The 22,145-nt window shown below is 42.0% G+C and overlaps 1 pseudogene; it reads right to left on the bottom strand.

Moving 5' to 3' along the window:
- Positions 1–590: 590 nt before the first annotated feature.
- On the bottom strand, positions 591–21,050 carry LOC135530004 (myosin heavy chain, fast skeletal muscle-like; annotated as a pseudogene).
- Between the last annotated feature and the right edge of the window lie 1,095 nt (positions 21,051–22,145).

Raw genomic sequence — 22,145 nt, 5'->3', positions numbered from 1 at the left:
TGTAGATGTGTTTGACCTATGTAGATGGTATATTATTTTGTTTATAATGTAAAAACGCGTGTTTGTAATGTGTATTACCAAAATATCCCTTAGAAATTATATCTGGCCTATTGCAAAATGATAAAACAACATCACGTGTAATTTATTTTCTCATTTATATGGATATAATATCAGTAAAACCCAGAACTAAAATCTTCAGTAATTTGGTCAGATGCTCTATCACCATTTATGTGTATGCAGTGTGTCCACAACAGATTAATATTTGCATAATCTGTGACAAAATTCAAATGCAAAACTCTGGTTCGTTGTTTTCTGAGAACTTTGTTCTGACAATATCACTAAAATTCCACTGAATGTAAAGAGTTAAAGCTATAAAAGCTATAATTTTGATGTTATGGATGATCGGTCCTTACATCCATAGCTCAGTCTGAGAATTGGATTGTGTTTAAATTTCTCATCCCTCAGAGGTTTACCAAAAAATGTTACCTCATTGTTGTTGGAATCCCAGATTGCTCCATTATTTAAAGTACAATATTTTATGGTATTAAAAAGCTGTTTGCTGAGTAATAGGTCCACAGTCACAAAGGAAGTGTATGTAGATCCACATGTTTTTAATCAATGCTCAACATTTCACCATGAAAATCATATTTTATGCAACACAGGAAAATGGTAAGACTTTGATCTTCAATTCTTTGGTCTTGTTTATTCAGCAACTTCTTTTCCCTGTAAGAAAATAAATAATATAATGGATCAGTAATAATAATGAACATGATAAATATATGGATATAATATAATGGATCAAGTCTTTAGTGCTCAATGCTCAGCTTGGATATTTGATGTTGAAGTACCAACTGAATTAACTCTCATTTGATTGTTTAGCCCTTCCTGAAATGTTCTTCTTAGAGATCTTCAATACAGTTGAGTGTATAAGGTCTGTATTGACCTCTGAGGAGACTGAATCATAGGTGGTGATGATGTGGTCATATCTGAACATGAGTCAGGTACAGGTTTAGAAGCAGTTCTGTACCTTTCCAGAGTCACGGGTCTTGGCTCTGAGCTTGTTGACCTGAGTCTCAGCGATGTCAGCACGCTCCTCAGCCTCCTCCAGCTCATGCTGAACCTTCCTGAACTTAGACATGTGCTGGTTTGCTGCTTCCTCCTGGGTGAGGAAAAGAGAGGGAGAGCAGAACATCAGTATTTAAAGTTTGATGCTTCAGTTAGCAAATTAATATTCTGTTTTTAGGATAACAATGTATACAGGGAGCTGGATGATCCAGCAGAGGAAGTGAGTGGCAGAACAGGGGATCAAACCACTGCCTCCAGCACGATCACTAGACCAGCCCCTGTTGCAGCTAATTCATATTCAACCCCTCTCCTGTAAGTTTGTAACGAATACGAGGCATTTAGAAATGTGCATAATTTCATCAGCATTTACTTACACTGTCAATTGCCATTGTTGACTGATGTGTTGTTGCTGTAGCAACACGTCAAACTAAGTTGTATGGACATGAAGTTTTGTCAGTGACTCACCGCCTCCTCAGCGTGCCTCTTGTAGGCCTTCACTTTCATCTGCAGTTTATCTACCAGGTCCTGAAGTCTGTTAACGTTCTTCTTATCCTCCTCAGTCTGTGAGAGAAGAGCAAAGAATCAATGCCCCAATAGTTTTATACAGAAACCTGTCTGTGTTAGTTCATTCTTCACAAACTTGACACTTTCTGTTACCTGGTAAGTGAGCTCCTTGACTCTGCGCTCATACTTGCGGACTCCCTTTACTGCGTCTACACCTCTTCTCTGCTCAGCCTCCACCTCAGTCTCGAGCTCACGCACCTTTGTGGAACAAATACATTTAGGCATTTGAGGTGGTGAAACAAATCTTTGTAAAACAGAGGATGAGTCTTCTATCCAGTCAAGGAGGCACAATTGATGTCTTTCATTATGTACTTTTCCAAGTGGTTCCCAAAGTAGAATTTACACTTAAATGTGTTAATGAATATTGCTAGCAACAACAGATTAAACTTCCAAGGATCTGTGGAACAAGATTAGAAGGTACAATACAATACAATGTAATATTATTAATCCACTATTTATGTTCTAAACCCTTAGATGTACAACATGGGCCTGGGAGGCTCACAGGGATACTGGTAGGCACATTATTCCAACAATTATATATATATATATTTTAAACTCAATTCTTCTTGTAGTTATAATATATAGGACTCTTGTTTGATTTGACCGATTTTGTTGTGCATTTAGCAGTGCATGTTGCAGTACCAATATGACCAATAGAGGCCGCCACTCGTCTGTTTTAATGTTATGAGTTTGCATCTGTTATGGGGGATTGCGAAGTTTGCCAAGTGAGTCCACAGCAAGACAGAAGCACCGACATAAATACATTTGTATGTCATTATTTTGAAGGTAAGCGAGTGGAAAAGCACAATATTATAGAGAGTAATGTTTGTTAAGATGTTATGTTTTTATGAACTTAAGAAAATCCTGTAGCCTACAAGCTAATTTAGCCTTTAGCCTTCTAGGTTGTAGCCCTGCATAGCAACGCTAGCTTCCCTAGTAACGGCCCTTTTGCAGCAGAGTGAATGAGACATGTAGCTGATAGCGATCTGGAGAGAGAAATTAAACAACTGTAACTAGATGTAAATAAAGTAGTACTATAAGATTAATTGGATCAATGCGTGTTTGTGTATCAGAAATGTGTATTATTATCATTATTATTATTATTATTGAATCATGAATGAAATGGCAGTTTAGAAGAACGTTACAAGCCTAAAGGAAACAACAAGATGAATACATTTGTATATCTTGACTTAATTTGAAGGTCTTGACTTCAATTCTTCTCAAGTCCACAACATATGTGTGACATATTTACAATGTTTTTGTTTTGAACATAATTACACTGTAATTTATGCTTTAAAACGGGAAAATATTCCCTCTGATGCCAAGAGGCGACTGTCAAATGTTCTTTCCCAGCAGCCAAGACTTGATTAGTCCGACCATGTACTGCTGAAGTCATAGTAAAACTGTGTGGATAATGTTTATATCTCACTCTAAAGTAAGAGTTGTGCTCTGATATTATGAAGGGGTCCCTGATGCAAAGAAGTTTGTGAACTCCTGATAAAGGTGAGAAAAAGTCATGACATAATGCTCCTGTGTATTTTACATGATCAAATACTTTTCCAGCAAACTGTTTTTTAATCCATCCCCAAATCCACTCTGCTGATAACTCACCCTGGACTCCAGTTTCTGGAGCTGCTTCTTGCCTCCCTTCATGGCCAGATTCTCAGCCTCATCCAGGCGGTGCTGCAGGTCCTTGACTGTGACCTCCAGGTTCTTCTTCATCCTCTCCAGGTGAGAACTGGTGTCCTGCTCCTTCTTCAGCTCCTCAGCCATCATGGCCGCCTGGAAAAGTAGTTTGTTTCATTTATGCACCAATCATAACGTCCCTCTCAGATCTTTGTGGTTCTTAACCAGCCCAGCTACCATTGGACCTTAGGGACCAATTAAGTTGATGTAAATCAAGGACTCACATCAGTAATTGCCTTCTTGGCCTTCTCTTCTGCATTCCTGGCCTCCTGGACGATGTCGTCCACCTCTCCCTGCACCTGCACCAGGTCAGACTCCAGCTTCTTCTTGGTGTTCAGAAGGCTGGTGTTCTTAAGAAGGACACAAGATGATTTGTTTGACTCTCAAGATTACTTGCAAGTCACAAGACTGAAATTCTAAAACTCTAAGGCAAGCACTGTCAAATTCCAGGTGTGTTTAAACTGTATGCTTGGTTGAGTTTCATTAGAAATGGCTTTTGACCCATACCTGGGAGTGCAGTAGTCCAACACGCTCGCTGGCGTCTACCAGCTCAGTCTCAGCCACTTTGCGGCCTCTCTCTGTCTGCTCCAGAGCAACTCTCAGCTCCTCGATTTCAGCCACCATCAGACCGTTTCTGCGCTCCACCATGGCTGCCTGCTCCTTCATGTCCTCTGCGACACGGACGGCGTCATCAAGGTGCAATTGGGCATCCTGGGGTTCACAATGACATACGTTCATTAGGACTTGTGGAAGTAGAGGTGATAGGATGGCTGATAGAAGTGTTCACACATAGGATCAATCAGTGATAGAAATATTCATTGGTAAGAATTTCCACAGTATCCCTACCTTTCTACAGCACATAGTTCACTCTATTCAATTCCTCTGTTCTATTATTTTCTACAGATTCACAAACAAATCCCTCTCCATGTTCAGGTGTTTGAGCCTGATGTCCCAGTCCCTTTACCTTGAGCTGTCCCTGGACATTCCTCAGCTGTTTCTGGGCCTCAGAGGCCATCCTGTTGGAATGACTCAGCTGGATCTCCATCTCGTTCAGGTCTCCCTCCATCTTCTTCTTCACCCTCAGGGCATCATTCCTGCTCCTGACCTCAGAGTCCAGGGTGCTCTGCATGGAGTCAACCACCCTCTGGCTGTTCCTCTTGATCTGCTCCATCTCCTCGTCCTTCTCTGCGATCTTCCTGTCCACCTCACCCTTGATCTGATTCAGCTCCAGCTGCACACGCAGAATCTTGGATTCCTCATGCTCCAGTGTTCCCTGGACAAACAGAAGCAGTCAGGCCAATTGTGTTCAATACATTTGGATGTAGGAATTAAATATAAATGACTACAATAAACTCCAATACAGGGATTATTGGACTGTAGCTGGCATTGGCTAGCGTAACAGTGCTTTCCCCATCAAACAGCTGTAGTTTGTACCTCAGCCTCCTCCAGAGCGGTCTGGATCTCAGACTTCTCTGTCTCCACGGTCTTCTTGGCCTTCTCCAGCTCATGGATGCTCTTGCCAGTCTCTCCGATCTGCTCAGTCAGGTCAGAGATCTCCTCTGCACACACACACAAGACGTTTAGACTTTGGGGGTTTTCAGTGGATATGCCAATGCGCAGAATTTGACATTAAATCATATAAACAGTTAATTAATTAACAGCTCTTCATAGGATCTTGCACATCTAATCGCCGACCACTTATTTGGAATGTTAAAAGGAATACCAACTACAAGTAAAATATATACAAATTATACTGAACATGGCTTTTCTGAAATGGTGTAATTTTCATTTTGATTGCAGTTCCCTCCATTTTCAAAACACTAGTCAAACATGAATGAAATAGAACTGCTGTCAAATGCTCACGTTGCAGGTTCTTGTTCTCTCTCTTCAGAGTCTCCAGATGATCCAGAGCCTCCTCGTAGGAGTTCTTCATCTTGAAGAGTTCAGTGCTCATAGAGCGAGCCTCCTTCTGAGCTCCTTCCAGCTCAGCCTGGCCCTCCTCGTACTTCTGCTTCCACTCTGCCAGAACCTAGGAGAATCCATAGGATTTTCATGAGAAGTCATAGATGAAGAGTTATTAAATTAGAAATATGCAACAATTACAAAATTGATGAGAAAATATAGGTTTATTAATTTTCACCTTGTCAAAGTTCCTCTGCTTCTTGTCAAGGTTGGCGGCCAATGCGTTGGCTCTCTCAACATCAATCATGAGGTCCTCCACCTCTCCCTGCAGCCTCTGCTTGGTCTTCTCCAGGGAGGCGCACTTGGAGTTGGTCGCCTCAATGGTCTCCTCAGCATCCTGAAGACGCTGGGCCAGCTTTTTTCTGTTGGACAACAGAGGGTGGTTTTATGGTGTAATTTTTTATTTTGACAGACAATACATATTGACGTAACATTTTGTCAGAGCCTCCTACCACCCTCACCATCCACACCATATCTGAGTTTTTCTGTTGCGTGTGACTCACTTGGCCTCCTCCAGCTCCTCTGTGCGCTGGATAGCATCAGTTTCATACTTAGTCCTCCACTGAGCCACCTCACTGTTGGCCTTGGACATGCCGCGTTGCAGCTCTGCCTTGGCCTCCTGCTCCTCCTCAAACTGCTCCCTCAGGAGGTCACAGTCATGGCGGGCAGACTGAACACCGTGGGCCAGTGCGTTCTTAGCCTGTGAGAAAGAAAGACGAAGACAAAGACAGATTAGAGAGAGAGTCAAACAAATGACAGTAGGAGTCTCTGAGGGTGGAGAGACAGTAGGAGTCTCTGAGGGTGGAGAGACAGTAGGAGTCTCTGAGGGTGGAGAGACCGTAGGAGTCTCAGAGGGTGGAGAGACAGTAGGAGTCTCTGAGGGTGGAGAGACAGTAGGAGTCTCTGAGGGTGGAGAGACAGTAGGAGTCTCTGAGGGTGGAGAGACCGTGGAGGAGTTTCTGAGACAGTAGGAGTCTCTGAGGATGGTGAGACAGTAGGGTCTCTGGAGAGACCGTAGGAGTCTCAGAGGGTTGCGTAGTCACAGTCACATCTATATGAAGAAAAAGCTCTAAACTCTGTGGACGTGGAGTCCATTTTGGGTCCCTTACCTTGACCTCCTCCTCAATCGCCCTCTTCAGCTCCTCCACCTGCTGGGTGAAGGCCTGTTTTCCTCTGGTCAGCTGAGACACCAGGGCATCCTTCTCCTCCAGCTGGCGACCAAACTCACCTGCAGGGACAGAGGAACATCTTGTTAATAGGGTCACTGTTTTCTAAGATTGAAAATGGATTCTGAGGTATCATAGGGCAATAGTACAGTATAAATTATGTGGATACAGCCCCCAACACGTTATTGTGTTTTACTGAAGGAAAGGATTGGGTTGTTGATCATTGTTGATGGTACCATTTTCTGTCAGGAGTCTGGCTCTCTGTCCGCTGATGTCGTTGACCTGGCGAACATTCTCATCATTCTTAGTCTTGAGCTCACTCAGCTGGTCCTCAAGAGTACGGCACATCTTCTCCAGATTGCCCTGTTAGTGAAACATGTTCCATCATTACTTTATATATGTGACTCCTGTCAACTTCAGTTCACTTGAATGGTAATATAGTTGACTCTCCTCTATACTGCTTGACCAAAACATCACTACTCACCTTCGCCTTGGCGACGGCCTCCATGTTGCTGGAGAGGTCATCAATCTCCATCTTGTACTCGCTCTTCTCCTTCTCCAGCTTCTGCTTGACGCGCTGCAGGTTGTCGATCTGCTCTCCGAGCTCAGCCACACTGTCGGCCTGCTTCTTGCGCAGAGCGGCGGCTGTGGCCTCATGCTGCAGGGTGGACTCTTCAAGATCACGACGCAGCTTCTGGAACTCAGCCTCACGCTTCTTGTTCATCTCAATCTGAGCAGCAGTGGCGCCTCCAGCCTCCTCCAGCCTCTCGCTGATCTCCTCAAGTTCCCTGGAGAGATCGGCCCTCTGCTTCTCAACCTTAGCCCTGGCAGCACGCTCAGCCTCAATTTCCTCCTCCAGCTCCTCGATACGGGCCTAGAACAGGGGTAGGAGCAGGGGGATGAACACTACAATACAGTTGAAACAATTGAAACTCAACAAAATAATAAAAGTATGTATATTTTGCATAAATGTGTTTAATATGAAGCCAATTACACTAATATATTCAGTAGACAGTGTATCATTCAGGAGCCAAAACCTCAATGTTAAGAACCACCATCTTCCAACCTACTCAGCCATCAGAAGCCACCTGGAAAAATGTTTGCTTCCAGAATAATGTTTTTCAGGAAATGATTCAAGTCTGTGCTTTTCTGTACTGGAGCTTATATCCTGTACTGTACCTGGAGTTCCTTGATCTTCTTCTGCAGCTGAGCTCCCAGAGACTGCTCATCCTCAACCTTGCTGAGGAGCTGGGTGGTCTCAAACTCCTTCCTAAGAAACACAAACAGGTTGACTGTAGAGTTGTTTTTGGTTCAATAGTTTAAAGGCAGAGGATCATACCATTCACTTTGCTTTAAAGAGTCACATGTAAATAATAATTCATAATTACAATAGTTAGTCAAGAACAACCATTATAGTAGGTAATACTGTTCTCATTTGTTTGTGTTTACTTCTTGATTTTCTCATCAGCTTGCTGCTTGTCATTCTCCAGGTCCATTATGGACTCCTGGGCCAGTTTCAGATCTCCCTCCAGCTTTCTCTTGGATCTCTCAAGGTCCATACGGAGCTTCTTCTCTTGCTCCAGAGAACCCTCAAGCTAGAAGATAAAAACACATATATTGTTAAAATCTTAACAACTGAAGATAATATCATCTTACACACTATCATGGCCAAAATCTTAACTCACGTCGTCCACTTGCTGTTCCAGCTTGGTCTTGGCCTTGGTCAGAGTGTTGACTTTGTCCTCCTCTGCCTGCAGGTCATCCAGTGTCTGCTGGTGGGCCTCTTGGAGGGCTTTCTTCTCCTTGGTCAGCTTGGCAACACTCTCATCCATAGACGCCATCTCCTCTGTCAGGTTTTTAACCTGAAAATGGCCACAACATAATTATACTTCACCATAAAGGGGAGATTTAGTTTGTTATATATTGCATTCATTTCATTTAGATAAAACATTTCATCAAAATTGACTGTACTATAGATTCAACACTAGATGTCAGTGTTCACCATGCCAGTGTACTGAGTGAAAGTCATAAATGAGGGGGAGCAGAACATACAATGAATGTTGGAAGTACCCCGCAACTGAAATTCCCCTATTGTGTCATAATATTTCCTGCACCCACAATACAACTTGAATTCCATTTCTGTTAAGCTGTGTTTTGAGTTGTTTAATGTTTGGATTATTGTTTGGTTAGACTGTCTATAGTAAGACACAAGACCTTGTTTTCAGTGGCGTGCTTCTCCTTCTCCACTTTGGCCAGGGTGAGCTCCAGGTCATCAATGTCCTTCTTCAGCTCAGAGCACTCATCCTCCAGCTTCCTCTTCTTGGCAGTCAACTCAGCATTGATCTCCTCCTCATCCTCCAGCCTCTCGGTCGTCTCTTTGAGTTTGGCCTCCTGCTGGATCTTGCTCTTGATGAGCCCCTCACACCTTTCCTCAGCATCGTTCAGACTCTCTCCTTCCTGGTTTCAGAACAGGAGAAACAAAATCAGAGACCTCACTTTGTGTATTGAAGGTCGAGCAAATCAAAAAAGAAATTAATGGATTTTACAAAGTATATAACACTGGCAATGAAAATGTGTCAGTTGGCCACATACTTTAGTGTGTTCATATGCGTGTGTATGTGTGTGTATTCATGTATATGTAAATGTGCCCTCCTGAAGGTCGTTGCTGACTCACAGATGCTACTTGGAGCGCCAGGTCATTTTCTCCTGTGTCAGGGCCACCAACTTCTCCTCCATTTGCTTCTTCGTGGACAGAGCCTTGGCCAGATCTGTCTTCATCTTCTCATAGTTCTCCTTCATGTTGGCCAGCTCCTTCTCAGTCTCAGCGCTCTGCAGCAGGGGCTTGATCTTGAAGTACAACTTCATCCATGGCCAGGTTTTGACATTCATGAATGAGCGGATGTTGTACTGGATGGCGAAGACAGACTCTCTGTTCAACAGAAAGGACAGATGGTGAGTGACATCCCAGTTCAATGTCTATTTTTGATGTATATTTGGTCTAACGTGAATTCAACGTGAAAACAACAGAAATGTCACCATGTTATTGGATTTAGGTTCAAAGTTGAGTGGAAAAAAAATCAAAATTCCCTTATATTGATAACTTTTTTTTAAATCCAGGTTGTTTCAATGTCATCACATTTAATTTGGGGGTTGAAATGACCAGTGGGATGTTTCATAAAGCTACAATCTGGGAATCCAAGAATAACTAAATGGAACCCCATCACTTTTTGTATACAGCTGAAAGGGGCTAGGGAAATGTAACCCATCTTAAATTCAAAGACTCTAAATGCAAGGACTGACAGATTATGCTAAGCTCATGAGACATTTTTATATTCTTCAAAAATGAATGGGTTAATATCACACATTAAATGACAATTGAACAGCCAAATCCCAAACTGCAGCTATAAAGCTAGAATCCTTAGTTGCTACATCCATTTCTGGACTAAATGAATGAACCCAAAAGCTGTAGTAGACCATTATAAGATGTACTTTCTCATTCTGAACAACTCACAGCATATACAGTATGTAATCATAATGCATTAGATACAAGTGGTTGACAGAAAGCTTTGCCAAGATGTCTACTATTCCTCACCTCCTCTCCATCATCTTGCTAAACTCTCTCCTCATGAGGAATCCACGGCTGAGAGCCTGGACCATGCCGACCAGAGTGGCCAGCTTCTCATCTCTCATCTCCTCCAGGACACCCAGCAGACCGGCTTTGAAGAACACCTGAGACACAGGTTAACATGGTCAATGGAACCACAGATGGTGACAGATAGAAATGGTTGAATCAAAAGAGGGGAACAACACCACTAGATTGATTTAAACAACATTAACTTTGCAATGGTTACAAACAAACCATGGGATAGGTTGTTTCTAAGTTGTTAGTTATTGTACAGTTGTAGATTATTTCCAAGATGGCATAGCAGTTCAGACGTCTTTTGTCCTCGTCTTGACGTGTCCCGTATATATATATATATATTTACAACTTTTTTCACATACCTTTTTATATATATTTTCAATTTTCCATAAACTCATCTTCAAAACACTCTCCTGCAACCCGCCTCACCAATTTATATTTATAAAAAAGTATTATTTACCTCAAATCTGTAATCCTCCAAGAAGCTAGCCAGAAACTCCCTGAAGCTAATCCAGAAGCTAATCAGAAGCTAATCAGAAGCTAGTTAGCTTCATTACTGGCTAATCGTTAGTAGTCAGCTAACCACGGTTTGTGGTCATCAGCTATCCTTTAGCTCGAAAATCTATCGCCAGTTTTGTACGGCGCAGCACGGCTCGGAACGGAACATACCGGACCAATTTTTCTCTCCATGTCCCTGGATTTCAACCGCGAACTCTGGACATTCATACCTGGATCTCACAGCTAGCTAGCTGCTATCCGTGTGACTATTGGCTTTCGTCGATTGCGGAGCAAACATCAATTATTCCGGAGCTAGCCAGCTGAAGAGTTCCATCAATCACTCCTGGGCTGCAGTCACCTATCCGGACCCGTTTTACTGTCTCGCGAAGCCCCACCGGGCCTTCACAACTGGACTGCCGACGTTATCTACCCGAAGGAATTATCCGGCTGGCTCCTCCGTCGCAACGTTACCTGAACGCCCATCTGTGGCCCGCTAACCATAAGCTGTCTTATCGGCTGCTATCTGAAAAGACAATCGGACAATTCATTTATTTTTATTATTATTATTATTTTTCTTCTTGGGCCTCTATAACTATATCTATTGATTTTTTGTTGTTGTGTGATTTGGATTAATCCCCTCTACCTCACGGAACCCCACTAATCTACTGACGGAACGCAAGAGGTGGCTAATAACAGACCTCCATCCTATGCTAGCTTGCTACCGATGGCCTGACTAGCTGTCTAAATCGCCGTGACCCCCAACCAACCTCTCTACTCACTGGACCCTTTTGATCACTCGACTAAGCATGCCTCTCCTTAATGTCAATATGCCTTGTCCATTGCTGTTCTGGTTAGTGTTTCTTGGCTTATTTCACTGTAGAGCCTCCAGTCCTGCTCACTATACCTTATCCAACCTATTAGTTCCACCACCCACACATGCAATGACATCTCCTGGTTTCAATGATGTTTCTAGAGACAATATATCTCTCTTCATCACTCAATACCTAGGTTTACCTCCACTGTATTCACATCCTACCATACCTTTGTCTGTACATTATACCTTGATGCTATTTTATCGCCCCCAGAAACCTCCTTTTACTCTCTGTTCCAGACGTTCTAGACGACCAATTCTTATTGCTTTTAGCCGTACCCTTATTTTACTCCTCCTCTGTTCCTCTGGCGATGTAGAGGTGAATCCAGGCCCTGCAGTGCCTAGCTCTACTCCTATTCCCCAGGCGCTCTCTTTTGACGACTTCTGTAACCGTAATAGCCTTGGTTTCATGCATGTTAACATTAGAAGCCTCCTCCCTAAGTTTGTTCTATTCACTGCTTTAGCACACTCTGCCAACCCGGATGTTCTAGCTGTGTCTGAATCCTGGCTTAGGAAGACCACCAAAAATTCTGACATTTTAATCCCAAACTACAACATTTTCAGACAAGATAGAACTGCCAAAGGGGGCGGTGTTGCAATCTACTGCAAAGATAGCCTGCAGAGGTCTGTCCTACTATCCAGGTCTGTACCCAAACAATTTGAACTTCTATTTTTAAAAATCCACCTCTCTAAAAACAAGCCTCTCACCGTTGCCGCCTGCTATAGACCACCCTCTGCCCCCAGCTGTGCTCTGGACACCATATGTGAACTGATTGCCCTCCATCTAGGCGACCTAAACTGGAACATGCTTAACACCCCAGCCATCCTACAATCTAAACTTGATGCCCTCAATCTCACACAAATTATCAATTAACCTACCAGGTACAACCCCAAAGCCTTAAACACGGGCACCCTCATAGATATCATCCTAACCAACTTGCCCTCTAAATACACCTCTGCTGTCTTCAACCAAGATCTCAGCGATCACTGCCTCATTGCCTGCATCCGTAATGGGTCAGCGGTCAAACGACCTCCACTCATCACTGTCAAACGCTCCCTGAAAAACTTCAGTATCCGATATTGATCTCATCCCGTCAGTAGAGGATGCCTGGATATTTTTTTTAAATGCCTTCCTAACCATCTTAACTAAACATGCCCCATTCTAGCAATTTTGAACCAGGAACAGATATAGCCCTTGGTTCTCCCCAGACCTGACTGCCCTTAACCAACAGAAAAACATCCTATGGCGTTCTGCATTAGCATCGAACAGCCCCCGTGATATGCAGCTGTTCTGCTACAGACCTATATCTATCCTACCATGCCTTTCTAAGGTCTTTGAAAGCCAAGTCAGCAAACAGATTACCGACCATTTCACCACTGAATCTCACCATACCTTTCTGCTATGCAATCTGGTTTCAGAGCTGGTCATGGGTGCACCTCAGCCACGCTCAAGGTCCTAAACGATATCTTAACCGCCATTGATAAGAAACATTACTGTGCAGCCGTATTCATTGATCTGGCCAAGGCTTTCGACTCTGTCAATCACCACATCCTCATCGGCAGACTCGACAGCCTTGGTTTCTCAAATGATTGCCTTGCCTTTTGAAGCTAGCTGGCATGGCTTTAGCCAATCTCTCGTGCCTTCTCCAAAGCCGAAAATGTTATATTTAAGAGGATATATTTTTTAAATTTAACTAGGCAAGTCAGTTAAGAACAAAACTTCTCTGATAGAGTTCAGTGTGTCAAATCGGAGGGTCGGCTGTCCGGACCTCTGGCAGTCTCTATGGGGGTGCCACAGGGTTCAATTCTTGGACCGACTCTCTTCTCTGTTTACATCAATGAGGTCGCTCTTGCTGCTGGTGAGTCTCTGATCCACCTCTACGCAGACGACACCATTCTGTATACTTCTGGCCCTTCTTTGGACACTTACCCTCCAGGTAAGCTTCAATGCCATACAACTCTCCTTCCGTGCCTCCAATTGCTCTTAAATACAAGTAAAACTAAATGCATGCTCTTCAACCGATCACTACCTGCACCTGCCCGCCTGTCCAACATCACTACTCTGGACTGCTCTGACTTAGAATACGTGGACAACTACAAATACCTAGGTGTCTGGTTAGACTGTAAACTCTCCTTCCAGACCCATATCAAACATCTCCAATCCAAAGTTAAATCTAGAATTGGCTTCCTATTTCGCAACAAAGCATCTTTCACTCATGCTGCCAAACATACACTTGTAAAACTGACCATCCTACCAATCCTCGACTTTGGCGATGTCACTTACAAAATAGCGTCCAATACCCTACTCAACAAATTGGATGCAGTCTATCACAGTGCAAACCGTTTTGTCACCAAAGCCCCATATACTACCCACCATTGCGACCTGTACGCTCTCGTTGGCTGGCCCTCGCTTCATACTCGTCGCCAAACCCACTGGCTCCATGTCATCTACAAGACCCTGCTAGGTAAAGTCCCCCTTATCTCAGCTCGCTGGTCACCATAGCATCTCCCACCTGTAGCACACGCTCCAGCAGGTATATCTCTCTAGTCACCCCCAAAACCAATTCTTTCTTTGGCCGCCCCTCCTTCCAGTTCTCTGCTGCCAATGACTGGAACGAACTACAAAAAGCACTGAAACTGGAAACACTTATCTCCCTCACTAGCTTTAAGCACCAACTGTCAGAGCAGCTCACAGATTACTGCACCTGTACGTAGCCCACCTATAATTTAGCCCAAACAACTACCTCTTTCCCTACTGTAATTAATTAATTAATTTATTTTGCTCCTTTGCACCCCATTATTTTTATTTCTACTTTGCACATTCTTCCATTACAAATCTACCATTCCAGTGTTTTACTTGCTATATTGTATTTACTTTGCCACCATGGCCTTTTTTTTCCTTTACCTCCCTTATCTCACCTCATTTGCTCACATCGTATATAGACTTGTTTATACTGTATTATTGACTGTATGTTTGTTTTACTCCATGTGTAACTCTGTGTCGTTGTGTGTCGAACTGCTTTGCTTTATCTTGGCCAGGTCGCAATTGTAAATGAGAACTTGTTCTCAACTTGCCTACCTGGTTAAATAAAGGTGAAAAAAAATATATATATTAATAATGTACTCAGATACAGATAACTGCAGCCATACCACTCTAACACAATGCACATGATAATGACTTTAGTTTCTCTTCTATACTTGTGTTGCATTACTGAAGAAAAAACACAATGTTTTGTTTTGAAGAAAAACACTACAACGTTTTTCCACATTTTCCATTAGTTAAATGAAGAAGAAAGAACAAAAGGATGGATAGATCACCTGCAGAGATTTTATATGGTACGGGTTTAAATTATTATTCAAGTTGTGTTTTGTTGTCAGATTTTTCTGGGGGTTTTTGACTGACCTTGGTGTGTCCAAACTTGTAATCCTCATGATTCACATCAATGGACCCAAGCAGCTTCTCGGAAGCCTTCTTGTTGTCCATGAACTGGCCCTCAGGGATGACGCTGGCATTCAGTACTTTGTACCTGAATGAGAAGACAGTTTTAAAATATGCCAAATTTGGGGCCTCCCGGGTGGCTCAGTGTGTGTGTGTGTGTGTGTGTATGTGTGCGTATGTACCTCTGTTTGAAGTCAGCATAGAGGATTCTGCTGGGGAATCCCTTTCTGCAGATCCTGATACCCTCCAGTACACCATTACACCTGAGCTGGTGGATAACCAGGAAGTTCTCCATCAGACCTGGTAAAACAAAACAAGTCTCTTTTAATACTCATAAACAGGTTATAGATTGGGATCGTTAAGGTTACTGATACTGTACTGATAAGATGACATATTTAACTCAATATTTCTTGTACCTGGAGTCTTTGACTCGTTGGGGATCAGGCAGCGCACAAAGTGAGGATGAGTGCTCCTCAAGTTGGTCATCAGCTTATGTAAGTTCTCCTGTAAGAGGGTTACAAACCATGTTATCATTTATGATAATCAATGCACCTTTTGAAGGACTGAATCTACACATTTCAAAAGCTCACCCTGAACTGGGAGGACACAGTCTGCATGGAACCACCCTTCTTCTTGCCTCCTTTCTTGGCTTTATCTGTTAAAATGGGGGAAAGTTAAATATAACTAGAAAAGTACATTTCCTAGAGCGGGTGGAATAAATAGAATAATAATAATAAGAGTATGTAAGAAATCTAGAGTGGTCTTGTCTTCAACAAGCACACTAATTATAAACCAGAGAATCTCTGAATTTATTTGCAAATTATGGTGGAAAATAAGTATTTGGTCAATAACAAAAGTTTATCTCAATACTTTGTTATATACCCTCCTACAATGTGATTTTCTGGATTTTTTCCCTCATTTTGTCTGTCATATTTGTACCTGTGATGAAAATTACAGGACTCTCATCTTTTTAAGCGGGAGAACTTGCACAATTGGTGGCTGACTAAATACTTTTTTGCCCCATTGTATAAACCAGAGAATCTCTGGTTAACTTCACACTTATCCAGAGGCAAATGCTGCCAATGAGATTGTGTTAAATAACATATATTGTTTTATTAAATTAACCAAGTGTATTAGTAAATCAACCCAGTGATAAACCCTAAGAAATTGTCATACATTGAAAGACTTTAAAGAACATTTGGTTCTGAGTTATAACTAGTATTTAGTTAAATATTGTGACGTGATGCTAGTCTTACCCTCAGGAGGGGGAGGTGGATACAGGGCAGCCAGAATTTTGACTCCTGACTTCCCATACAGCTGACAAACTGAGTCGTTCAGGGGGTCCTTGTTCTTCTCCAGCCAGCCAGTGATGTTGTAGTCCACAGTACCGGCGTAGTGCACCAGGGAGAAGTGGGCCTCTTGCTTGCCTTTGGCAGGCTTGGGCTTCTCAAACGACTTTGTTTTGCCAAGATGCTGTGAGTACAGCTTGTCCTTGAAGGTAGTGTCTGAAGACTTGGGGAACATGCACTCCTCTTCAAGGATGGAGAAGATGCCCAATGGCTTTACGAAAAGAGATGTATATCAAATTAGCATGATTTAAGATCATATTTATTATTTTAGCAAACATGCTATTATAGGATGATATTCATTTTGGGATTCAGGGAACATATTGAGATCTCAACAGTCAGATGTACCACTGTGATAATAACGGTCGCTAAGCGATTTTTTTGACTCGATTGGCTTCCCCAGTGATTTTAATACTGTATATGTTGTACCACTGTGATAATATTTCACAAACGCTCCATATGAGCTTTGCTGTTGTGGTCCATTATAATGGTCCATTATAATCCTCACAGACATCTTACCTTCTCAATAAGCTCAATGCAGGCAGCCAAGTCCATGCCGAAGTCAATGAAGGCCCAGACGATTCCCTCCTTCTTGTACTCCTCTTGCTCCAGGACGAACATGGTGTGGTTGAAAAACTGTTGCAGTTTCTCATTGGTGAAGTTGATGCACAGCTGCTCCATGCTGTTGTACTGTTGATGGAATTTTAAAAGGGATAATTTCATCATACAAGATTGTAATCAATCTGAATCACAACTAATTGTCTTGTTCTGGTCTCATACTCACATCAAAGATCTCAAACCCGGCAATGTCAAGCACACCGATATAGAACTGCCTTGGATTCTTGGTGTCCAACATCTCATTGATACGGATGACCATCCACAAGAACATCCTCTCATAGATGGACTTGGCCAGAGCCATGACTGAGTTATTAACCTGCAATGATAATACCTCAAATTAATACATTAGATATTGACCATGTCCAGTGATAAGGTTATACGAGCTTGGGAGAAAACATCACTATTCAATTAAAGCAATGCACTCGTTCCGAAAATAATTACTCTCTCAGAAAAAGGTAGATGCCATGTTTGGCCACCTTACCTGAGCCACAGTCTGTCCCTTGGTCACATACTCGTTGCCGACCTTCACTCTGGGGTAGCACATAGCCTTCAACATCTCAGCTGAGTTCAGGCCCAGCAGGTAGGCGATTTTATCAGCCACTGGAGAAAGAACCAACAACAACAGACTCAGGGACACAAGATCACTTGTTTTGGATGTCACATTGACAAATTGTTTTCTCAAATCACAACTGAAGGTGGTAATTTGGTCCCCAAAATGATCTTCTGCCTGACTTTCATGTGGCACTGTCTGTCTTAGGTGTTCTATTTCTATGTTGGGGAATGGGACTAATGCTCTACATATTGTATATCTATGAGTGGGACTCACCCTCTGTGCCGTCTGGCTCGGCCTGCTCCTCACGCTGCTTCTGCTTGAATTTCAAGTTTCCATGGTGCACTACAGCTCCTGTCAGCTTGTAGATGCCAATCTTCTCATCATTAGTGAAGCCCAGGATTGTGATGGCATCCTGACATTAAAGACGAAGTACAACAGAGATTAACTGAATGGTAGTTTGCTCAGTTACACTACAGTTCTCGGCTCACTCCAGAACGAATGTGATGAATAGATATTACTCTGTGCCAACACATTAGTGATGGAAACACAAAAGGAGTTTGTTACACAGTTCCACAAGGCACTGAGCTCTCTTGCGGATGCTTTACGTGACTGTTTGTTTAACTCACGTCTGTGGCATCCAGCTCTTCATTGTCGTCGATGCTGGCCACAGCGATCTGACCCTGACTGCACATGGGGAAGTCGTAGGGGTTGGTGGTGAGGAGCGCCAATTCTGTGGACAACGGAGAACAGCTTGTCAGTTAAATCTCTTAGAATTCTGCTGTTCTAACTTTACAGTATCTCTCCCTTCTTTACTCAATAGATGGACTCAATAATACATGTAGTATATAATGAATAGCATCAAAAGAGGAGACTGAGATGTGGACTAGTGCATCACAGTGCATTACTTTATAGATATTTCCCAGAGACCTGACCCATGTCTAGATGCCTTGTTACCTTGGATGTAATCATTGTAATAGTATTATTAGTGTGGACTATGAATATTTTTAACAAGTTCCACAGATGGGGGTGGAAATAATTTCCCATCAACCTCTACTTTGTCGTACCAACTATCTCAGGTTTGTGGCCTGTCATCATCTGGAAAAAGATGTGGTAGCCTCTCTCATCGGGCAGCTGGAAGGACACTCTGGACTTCTCCAGCAGGTCTGAGAGAGAAAGAGAGCGATAAAATGGAGATGATATAATTACATTTTATCTGTGAACTTAGGAAAGCATTGAGAAATAATCAAAGCCAACTCACAGGTCTCAATGTCAGCTTTAGCCAGTTTGCCAGCTTGGAAGTGAATCCTGATGAATTTACCCTGTAGTAGAGCATGGGGGTCAGAAATAGGTCAACAGAATAATCTAACATTTTACTTTGATAGACCCTTTTAAATTATACAGTTTGTTGGACATCTATTGATTTAACAAAAGGGAACTACTGAAATACATGTTTCCAATATAAGGTAACTTCCACAGTATGCCCTTCATACTACTTACAAAGCGAGACGAGTTGTCGTTCCTCACTGTCTTGGCATTACCGTAAGCCTCCAGCAGAGGGTTAGCTGCAATGATCTGATCCTCAAGAGACCCCTGATTGAGACAAACACAAGTTGCTCAAAAACTGGTAAAGTGGTAAAGTTTGTTTTTCTCTATGACTTGAACAAATTTCTTGAAACATGATTCACAGCTGGAAAAAAAGTTTGCTCAGAAAACCAAACTGAAATGTGATGAGAAGGCAAACATAAGAACAACTTACCTGCATTTTGTTGGGGTCTGCTTCCTTCTTGCCACCAGACACTGCAATGGTGGCAAAGTACTGGATGACACGCTTGGTGTTGACAGTCTTTCCTGCACCGGATTCTCCGCTGGTTTATATGACAGAGAAAGAGGGGTTTTAGTTACAGGTTTGAGTGTCAGATTGGCTTTCACCAAGAAATAGCATTGAAAAATACCTGTTTTCTAAGATAAGTAAATCAATAACAAATATTTCCACTCATCGACTCGTTATTACACATAGCCTGATGCTCTAATCTATTCATATTGTCATGTATTTCATCACACCAAGTGACCCAACTTATTACAATAGAAACACTTCCTCAAGTGACATTTTAGTAAACAACTTACGTAATCAGGATGGACTGGTTCTCCTTATCTGGAACCAAAAACACATTACTTATCATGCTCAAGAAACATTCAGGGGACATTATTTAATTCATAGCATCATCATGAATTTAATTTTTGAAAATGTTCCATTGTAGTGATAGCTTAGTGAAAATCAAATATTGTTAGAAACTGTTACAAAACAGTAGATACCTGACTGAGGCAGTTTTTAATTTCCATTGATAGATCCATCCATCTTTCCATATGCACTTTTGGACATCTATCCGTCCATCCATCCATCCAACCAACCAACCAACCATCCGTCCATCCAACCACACAATAATACATCCATCCAACCAAACCACCAACCAACCAACCAACCAACCAACCAACCATCCATCCATCCATCCATCCATACATGAGATATCGTACCAATCATCATGAACTGAAAGGCGTTGTCAGACACAGAGAAGATATGGGGTGGAGCCTCCATCCTCTTCTTCCCTCTGTAGGCGTTGACAACCTCTTCGTCACACAGGGAGCCACTTGTAGGGGTTCACCGTGGCACAGAAGAGCCCAGAGTAGGTCTGGATGAAAGCATAATTCATTTAGGAGATTAACAAAGTCAGATTGACATTTACCTGGATTGATGTGATGATGTGGGTGTACTTTGGTAAACTGATGTGGGTCTACTGTATTGATATGTTTTGGTTTCTACCATTCATGTATGTGTAGTACTGTATGTATATATTTATTATGTTCATGTATGTGTGTGTTTGTATGTGCAGGTTTCTTACATAGATCATCCATGCTGCATAACGCTCTTTGAGGTTATACAACACAGAGGCTTCATTCAGGTAGGTCATCATGGCCATGTCCTCAATCTTGTCGTACTTAGGGGGGTTCATCTCATAGATGTCTGCATCTTTGAACTCTTTTCCTTCCTGAAACAGTCAGAAATCTAGATTACACACAGATCAAAGTGGACATGACGGAATGCTTTTTGCTCATTAAATACAAGTTGAATCATTTAAAAAATATATATCCACATTTAATCCAACTACTTAGTTATCACCCACTGACAAATAACTGGTGATTCTTGACTAGTCAACATTCTATATCATTTTTAAATAGCAGCAATTAAAAGTATGTGTTTTAAGGTGATACTTTGTCTGCAAAACATAATGTAATGTTTCTTAATCTATTTTTTTTTTGTAACTGATTTCTTATTGCCTTATAGACATTGTTTGGATTTTCAGTGATTTTTTTTAAGAAATAGAGTAAATTCACAAAATTAAACTTGACTACTTTTCAGATCAGGCTTACCTCCTTACTTCCGTCAGGTCTCGTAACTGTTACAGTACACTTCCCTTCTGCCCTGGCAGTGACTAAACCCTTAAGGTACAGCTCCACCTTGTCTGTCACGTAGCAGGCGTTCTTTGAATCAAAGGGTGCGGCTTGTGCCTCAATCCTTTCCCTCTCAGGCTTACGGAGGTATATGGCAGCCTTGCCGTAGATTTGCATCTCCGCGTCCGTACTCATGGTGACGGATAACTAGGAAAGAGATAAAACAAGAAACATGATTGATTGACTCTGTGGTGCTTCCTCCCCAGTCAACAGAGTTAGGTGAGCGGTATCGCTCAGAATATTCTCACACTTCTTATGTGAAGACTGAAACCACGTCTCACCTTCTTTTCCCCTCCTACAGATGAATGTGTACTTCTTTGAGGACCCTGTGAAACATGAGAGTGTTGTGAAAACATACCAGTCTAAAGCCTTATCATTTATCGCCTGAAGGGTAAGAAAACATTTAACTCAATCATTACATGTCAAATTCAACTACAGGTGCAACTGGTAACTTTAATTTTCCTAGTGGCAACTCACTTTACTACACATTCTGTCAGGAATTCAAATACATTCCCATAAAACCCAGATACATTCTAGAACACCAACTCAATTTACTACACATTCTGTCAGGAATTCAAATACATTCCCATAAAACCCAGATACATTCTAGAACACCAACTCACTTTACTACACATTCTGTCAGGAATTCAAATACATTCCCATAAAACCCAGATACATTCTAGAACACCAACTCAATTTACTACACATTCTGTCAGGAATTCAAATACATTCCCCTGAAACTCAGTTACATTCTAGAACACCAACTCACTTTACTACACATTCTGTCAGGAATTCAAATACATTCCCATAAAACCCAGATACATTCTAGAACACCAACTCACTTTTACACATTCTAGGAATTCAAATACATTCCCATAAAACCCAGATACATTCTAGAACACCAACTCACTTTACTACACATTCTGTCAGGAATTCATAAAAAGATACATTTCCCAACTCAAAACATTCTGTCAGATACATTCTAGAACACCAACTCACTTTACTACACATTCTGTCAGGAATTCAAATACATTCCCATAAAACCCAGATACATTCTAGAACACCATTTCAAGTGCAGGAGCACCACTTTTGACTGTAAATTAAAGTTACAGATTTGAAATAAAACACATTTGAAGTATAACACATGATACAAATATATATTTTTTTATAAGTGCCACTTGATTGCGTTATGGTCAAATCTTACAAGAGACATGCAGAAGTCAATTCAAA

Source organism: Oncorhynchus masou, unplaced genomic scaffold, assembly GCF_036934945.1.
Source record: "Oncorhynchus masou masou isolate Uvic2021 unplaced genomic scaffold, UVic_Omas_1.1 unplaced_scaffold_1232, whole genome shotgun sequence".
NCBI classification, from domain to species: Eukaryota; Metazoa; Chordata; class Actinopteri; order Salmoniformes; family Salmonidae; genus Oncorhynchus; species Oncorhynchus masou.
Note: the sequence above shows the minus strand (reverse complement) of the source record. Positions and strands in the feature narration are given on the sequence as shown.